Raw genomic sequence first — 7,669 nt, forward strand, 5'->3', positions numbered from 1 at the left:
AGCCTGGCAACTCGTTGCCCAACCTGCAGAGCTTCTAGGAGGGATTTCAGGCCATCTAACCCTGGTGTGGGCGACGTGGGGTCAGGGCAGATTTCTGCACAGAGAAAAGAGAGACTATTAGCCAGCAAATCAGACAACAGGCCATTTATGCTGAGCATTAAAGGCCAAATATTGAAGTTTATCTACTTGGGCGAACAATTAAATAGAAAATAACACATAACGGGAAGCTTATGAATGTGAAAATCAAAGCATTGCTTTACCTTACATGTCAGTAAGGTAACCAGGAACGTTAAGTTCAATTTGAATAATTTTAAGAGCATGGGGCATCAAATGTCTTCATCTGCCGCAAATCTTTTTCTACACGCCATGAGTTTCCCCTCATTTGTCATATTGTATAACCCCTTGGCCCCAAGCAGGAGTGACCACCCTCAAGCCAGTATATTCTCTATATAAACAGATTTTTTAAATATTGGATTAAAAAAAAAACCCAAGGGAATTTCACCACTGCCATATCCTGAAAAAATATAACTTTCTTAATTTTGATAATTTTTTGTTTTATTCAGATGTATGCCTGATGTTCAAGATTATTCATGCACGTGCCCCCCGAGGGAGCAGGCCTGGCCTCTCCCGACAGCGACAGAGCTGTAAGGGTCAGGACCAGAGCATCTTCAAGGGGAGTTTGGGTACCACGGTTTAGGGAGACTACTTTTGGTCAGTCAGCGTTTCCGGTAAAAGTGGTGGGAAGGTGGAATTCCCTTCCCCCTAATGTCAGAGAGTCAGCCAGCTTTGTGGGGTTTACAACGCGTCTTAAGCTTTGGTTAAAATCAGCACAAACGTGTAATCGCAAATAAATGTCCTTGCTTTAATATTTTGCATATTGATACGGCCACGAGTGTGTCCGTATAGTTTTTTGTTGCCTCCTGTATCGAACCCTCACTCTGACTCTACATCCAGGCATCCGCCAGGTGCTCCTGATCACCTAATCAACCGGTCAACGAATCCGGTCTTCATCAGCTGTGCAGTCGCCCATTTAAACCCCCACGTGCCTTCAATTCAGAGGCCAGCTAGTTTAGTTTGTGTGTTGTAGCTACTATGTGTTTGTAATGTCTGCCCCATTTTTGGAAAAGTTTGCATTTTGACTATTTTGAGAGTTATGTTTAGTTCTTTTAGGTAAGGGGATCAAGGTAAGATGCCCATGGGCAAACACCCCATCACGTAGCTTACCTCTGTTAGACACACAGGTTAGGAGCGGTTGCCACTTTTTTTGTTTTTAGGTTTGGTGCTTTTCAGCACTGTCAGGGGTGGGTTACTTCTGCAACCGGTTATTTTTTTGCCCGGTGCGGGATTCGATACGGAGTGTACTGCACCACAAGGCGACATCACTAACCGCTCGGCTAAAGGGTCAGACCCGTTAGCTAGGGACTAACGTGTCTTATTAGTAGTTTACACTTTTGTTAGTCGTTTGTTTTGGCAACCGTTCGGTTCCCTTGTCCTGTCATTGTGTTAATAAATATTTTTGTTATATTTAAGCGTTTATGTCTCACCGAGTTGCACCCTCACTTCACTGTTACCCAGTACACTAATTGTTGCACCCTCTCCAGACCGAGGGTCGTAACAAATGGGGGCTCGTCCGGGATCTTAACGGCTTGGGTCTGGTTAGTTGTCATTTTCCATGCGCTGTGTTAACGTTTGGTGTTGGGTGGTGTTAAGCACAGTGTTCATTATTGTGTTTGGTGTTAACAGGTGGTGTTGGTGTGTTCTTGGTTTGGTGGTGGGTACGGCTGTGGCTGCTGGTCCACTTCCTTTCATCCTCTGCCGTGGTGTTGGACTTAGTGGTCCTGGTGGCGGAGCTTCGTGCCGAAGTGGACGAGGTCCGATGCTAGGGCGGAGCTGCCGGCCAGGCTGTTGTGGTTCGATCCCTGGTCCCCTGTGTTGCACTCGTCGTGGGTGCTGACGCCCGCCTGAGAGGCAGGCTGAGTCAAGTCTCCGGTGGGAGATTTGGGGGGCGGGATTTGTGGCAGAGAGAGACGGGAGGGGAGTTGCGGACGGTAGACCTTTAGAGCTGTGAGTGCGGGGCGCGCTGCGCTCTCAACCTCCACCACCAGCTGGTCCGTGCTGGCACACCTGGTGTTAACTGTTTGGTCACGAGTTGTAGCTGGTTCACCTGCGGGTCGAACGCAGCTACGTCATTTGGCGTGGGTCGTGACCGTGGTGTGTGTGTGTGCTACCTTGTGCTGTGTCAGTAACTTGTTGTGGTTGAGGGCCACTTGGTGGTAGGTGACCATGTGTTGGTGGGAAGGTGCTGGCCAATTTTTGGATGTAGCGGAGCTACTTGTGGTGACCCTTTGTGTTGAGGCTGAGGTGCTCCATGTCACATGTTACTGTTATGTAGCACATTGTCAGGTTTTGGGTTCTTGTGTGTGTGGGGGTTGTTAACGAGCTTGTTTTTATGGGTGGGGGTGTTACGGCCACGGGTGTGTCCGTATAGTTTTTTGTTGCCTCCTGTATCTAACCCTCACTCTGACTCTACATTCAGGTATCCACCAGGTGCTCCTCATCACCTAATCAACCGGTCAACGAATCATCCAATTTTCATCAGCTGTGCAGTCTCCCATTTAAACCCCCACATGTCTTCACTTCCCCGGCCAGCTAGTTTAGTTAGTGTGTTGTAGCTACTTTGTGTTTGTAATGTCTGGCCTGTTTTTGGTTAAGTTTGCATTTTGACCATTTTGAGTTATGTTAAGTTCTTTAAGGTAAGATGCCCATGGGCAAACACCCCATCACGTAGCTTACCTCTGTTAGACACACTAGGTTAGGAGTGGTTGCCACCTTCTGTCTTTAGGTTTGGTGCTTTTCAGCACTGTCAGGTGTGGGTTACTTGTGTTAGTAGTTTGTTTTGGCAACCGCTCGGTTCCCTTGTCCTCTCATGGTGTCAATAAATATTTTTGTTATATTTAAGCGTTTATGTCTGTGTTGCACCCTCACCTCACTGTTACCCAGTACACTAATTGTTGCACCCTCTCCAGACCGAGGGTCGTAACACACATATTTTAGATTTCACTCAGGGTTTTTGTTGTAGTTTTTATTCAGATTAGTTACTATACTTTTCTTAGTCAGGAGCAGCCTAGGGTTCTGGCTGGAACCAGCCCAGGTGCAACCTGACCGTAGACTTGTGTGTAATTTATATTTCCTGCCATTGAATAGGTCAGATTGATTTTTATAGCTGTTGTCATAGTTTAGGTCAGATTATTTATTGGTGTTTCAGGTCAGTTTACTAATTATGTTTATTGTTGCTGAATAGATGAAATCCATATTATGTTGTCATATAGGCCAGATTGCTATTTATCTCCACTGTTTTAAATAGATGAGATTGTATTTATAACTTTCGAGACTGATTTTCTGATGTCATGTTTTTATTTTGTCTTGATTGTTCTTTGTCTGCCTGTCCAATAGTTTTCTTATGTATTGTTATGTTTTACTTCTGTATTGTTTGTTTGCCTGCCCAGGGACTGCAGATGCAACTTAGCTGCTGGCTAACTCTGGTGCAATTGTAAAATTGTGCGTTGTCCCTGTCAAATAATCAATAAACTAACCTGAAAATAAAAATTAGCCATCATTGTTTTAAAAAATTTGACGACCCTACAAAATCCATTGGTTTGTGGTCTGAATCCAACCAATGTCCCACATGGGAATGTATGCCTTATCTGCCCGTTCAGTTTGGGTGGATGCAAACTGAACGGGCAGATAAGGAGTACATCCACTTAGATGCTGCACCTTTCTTTAATATCTGGAGGCACGCTGAGGAGGGAAAGGGAAAGTGAAGTGACATTCTCACCATAGTCTGTGTTTATCATCATTGGCGGTGGCATTTTGAGACACTCGGCCTGCCTTTTAAACATCTCCAGATTAGGGGACGAGACATTTCTTCTCTTACCTGAAAGTTGAAATGACACAGTCAGTCATGCGCATTATAACACGTTTGAAAAGGAGACGTCCAACGTCTACGCGTACAAAATTACTGCTTGTAGTTCAAGAAGTTTATGACAAATCACAAAAGTCCAGGGCAGAATTTTTTTTTCATGTTTACATACAGTGCATTCTTTTGGAAATGAAATCTAAATACCTTTTCGCTCATGTATCTCTAGATGAAGGGTCCGGCTCCACGCCCTCAGTGAGTGTATGTGTAAGAGCTGAACACCCTATTAAAATCCTATGCAGTCTTGTTATCATTACAGTGAGGTTTTTCTAAATGATGTTTTCACCGTCAGACTTCTTACTGAAATCCTATGCAAATGCTATGCACTGTAAAATCTGTTTAAAAAAAACCTATACGCTATTTTTTTCCTCTTTTCTCTCCAATAGTATCCGGCCAATTACCCCACTCTACCGAGGGCTGCAGACTACCACATGCCTCCTCCGATACATGTGGTGTCGCCAGTCGCTTCTTTTCACCTGACAGTGAGGAGTTTCACCAGGGGGATGTAGCGCGTGGGGGGATCACACTATTCCCCCCCCCCCCAGTTCCCTCTCCACCACGAACAGGCGCCCTGACTGACCAGAGGAGGTGCTAGTGCAGTGACCAGGACACATACCCACATCCGGCTTCCCACCCACAGACATGGCCAATTGTGTCTGTTGGGACGCCCAACCAAGCCGGAAGTAACACGGGGATTCGAACCGGCGATGCCCATGTTGGTAGGCCACGGAGTAGACCTACACTACCCAGACACTATTCATGTCAGTATAATGAGGTTTAAATTGAGGTTTCTGACAACGGAAAATTAAAACATTGTTTTCTCACCATGACACCAAAGGGACGCAAACTGCACATTAGAAGATAAAAGTTGTTCTTACTGAAAAGCAGAAGACTGGTGACGGTGGTTTGGTTAGTCTTGATCTCTTCATGGACCACCACACAGTCAAGGCAGTCACTTCTCAAGAAGACATCCTTCAGAAAGAACGGCTGTTCTGTAAAATATATAGACGGGGCGATTTAGTAAATATTTCGAGGTGGATTTTCCCCAGGTGTCATCTCATTGATAAGTCATAGCTTCTCCCCACTCACCAATTATCAGAACGCTGTCTTCAAAAGTCAAATTGTAAGTCAAACTCGAACACTGGCCGTATCTGTGACAAAGAGGGCAAAAAGCAATAGTTGCAAACATTTGAAATGGCGTGATGCGTTTAGAGAGCACAGCAAGGGGGCTCCAAATTCTGAAAAAAGCCATCTACGGTGTTGGCTCCAATAGTGGTTAATTTGTTAAAAAAAAAAAAACTCAGAGGAGGATGGTACGGGGTCTGCTGGGTTGGTGGGCGAAGGGTTAAACGAAACCCCACAATCGCCATCTAAGTCTGTAGCCACAGGCCTACATATTTAACAATGACAGATCTTCTTGCATCAACTGTATTTAAAAACTATTCGTGAGCTAGCAGGCAAATGTCTAATATGGCTAGATTTTAATAATAGGATAGCGGATTAGGGGCGCAGCCCGGGAACCGCCACAGCCGGGACGCGAACCCGTGTTTCCCGCTACGCAAGCGTCAACGTTAACCACTTGACTAGAGGGTCCGACCCTTTAGTCAAGGACCAACGTGTTTACTTATCCATGCACGTTACACTAGATTTATACGTACCGACGTTCCTCGATAACGACATATCTCATAGCATCATTAAACTAAAGGGGATGATCTTTGTCAATTTGTTTAACGGGGGAGGCGACACGCATCCCCCACAAATTCAACCCCTGCATAAGATCGTTCCGGACTTGACGGCGGCGGATTCAAATAAACTTAAAACTCATTAACGGTTCCTGGTGGGTTACTGTAATCGGTTATTTTCTTGCCCGGTGCGGGATTCGATACGGGGTGTACTGCACCACTAGGCGGCGTCACTAACCGCTCGGCTAAAGGGTCAGACCCGTTAGCTAGGGACTAATGTGGCTTATTAGTAGTTTACAGTCGTCACCCTCCCCGGAAGCGCGCCCTCGCGCTTGTTCTTCCCGCGCTCCGAAGAGACTTCTGAGGATCTGCACACTTCCGGATCCCACCGCTGCCACCAATGTAACCGGTTATTTTTTTTGCCCGGTGCGGGATTCGATACGAAGTGTACTGCACCACAAGGCGACATCACTAACCGATCAGGACACATCCACATTCGGCTTCCCACCCGCAATATGGCTGTTTGTAGGGACGTCCGTCCCGGAGGTAACACGTTGGGAGGCAACGGAATAGACCCCCCCCCCCGGACTTGTTCATGGTTAAATCCATTGCCTACTGATATAGGCCAATACGACTGGTCATCCGTTTCTGCTCTATAATCTGTCGTCATATTAAATGGACTACATTTTATGTAGCACTTTTCTAGCTGCAACAGTTACGTACCCGAGCAAACTTCCGCTCGCTGCAGGATTCGATCCGGCTGAAATCCCACTACAAGGCGACAACGCTGACCGCTCGACTAACGGGGCCGCCGACCCGACCCACCCCCACCACACAGCCGATCGGCCAGTGAGACTTTTGTATTGTAGCGAATTCGGGGGACAACGCAACCACAGGAACTGCCGCGGCCGGGAAGCGAACCTGTATCGCCCGCACCGCAGGAGACATCGCTAACCGCTAGATTAAAGGGTCAGACCCGCCAGCCAGCGGCCAGCGTGTCTTCTTATCCATGCACGTTACAGTATTTTACAATTAGTTAACGCATCACACACACACACACACACACACACACACACACACACACACACACACACACACACACACACACACCGATGGCGGTGTCAACCATGCAAGATAACAACCAGCTCATCGGGGGCAGTAAAGGGTTAGGTGTCTTGCTCAGGGACACCTCAACGGCTTTGCAAGGAGGAGCCGAGGATGGAACCAGCAACCCTCCAGTTAGCAGATGACCTGCTCTACCTCCGAGCCACCGCCGTCCTCATAAGGCGTGTTGTCTTACACTCTCTGGGTCTGGATGAGGTTGAGGACGTTGCTCTCGGGGGTCGATGTGACGTCCAGCCAGGCGCTCGTCAGCAGGTGGCCCAGGGAGCGGCTCCCCGGCAGGTCGGAGCTCCCTCCAACGTATAGCCACCTCCCCAGCATCTGAACCACAATGCGGATATGGACTGTGAGCACAGCACAGCAAAACACTACATTTTATCAACAGGAATATCTCGTTTCCGAATGGCGGAGTGACTTGTCTATCCTTTTTGCAAGCTGCCAGACCTGATTTATTTTCTTTCCTGACACCAAGAAAGACTGCTTTTGCACTGAAAGACGTCGGTTCGCATCAGATCACTATTGGGCAACTGCGGACGAAAGTGGGAGAGACACGGAGCCGGGTTCACTTGTTGGCGACTGGGGGGAAAAAAAGACGACGGCTGCACCCGTGGCTAGCTAAGCTAAGCTAACTAGCGGGCTACGTGGCGGTCGCCATCTTGTAATATGCTTCTTCTTTTTTTTAAGAGCCGGGGCTTCAATTTGTGCAAAGTATAGTTTTATTTACCCCTTACACAAAGTTATGGGTTGTTTCTAACTGCCTGGGGGGGGGGGGGACACACCGTCAGCTGTGTTTTGAGTTTTGAAAAGTATAGACACGTTTCGTCTTCATTTTAAATACTTTTACGTTTGCTACCACGCTTTGCTAACACGCGCTTGCTAGTGTAAACTA

General features: G+C 47.1%; 1 long non-coding RNA gene across 1 annotated transcript; it reads right to left on the reverse strand.

Annotated features, from left to right (window-relative positions):
* Positions 1-3,916: 3,916 nt before the first annotated feature.
* On the reverse strand, positions 3,917-6,987 carry LOC130112328 (uncharacterized). Its single transcript, XR_008810233.1, has 4 exons — positions 6,959-6,987; positions 5,066-5,127; positions 4,855-4,968; positions 3,917-3,934 (listed from the first exon to the last, which is right to left on the reverse strand). It is a non-coding gene; the product is annotated as an uncharacterized LOC130112328 (long non-coding RNA).
* Between the last annotated feature and the right edge of the window lie 682 nt (positions 6,988-7,669).

The sequence above is a fragment of the Lampris incognitus genome, chromosome 5 (genome assembly GCF_029633865.1).
Source record: "Lampris incognitus isolate fLamInc1 chromosome 5, fLamInc1.hap2, whole genome shotgun sequence".
NCBI lineage: Eukaryota > Metazoa > Chordata > Actinopteri > Lampriformes > Lampridae > Lampris > Lampris incognitus.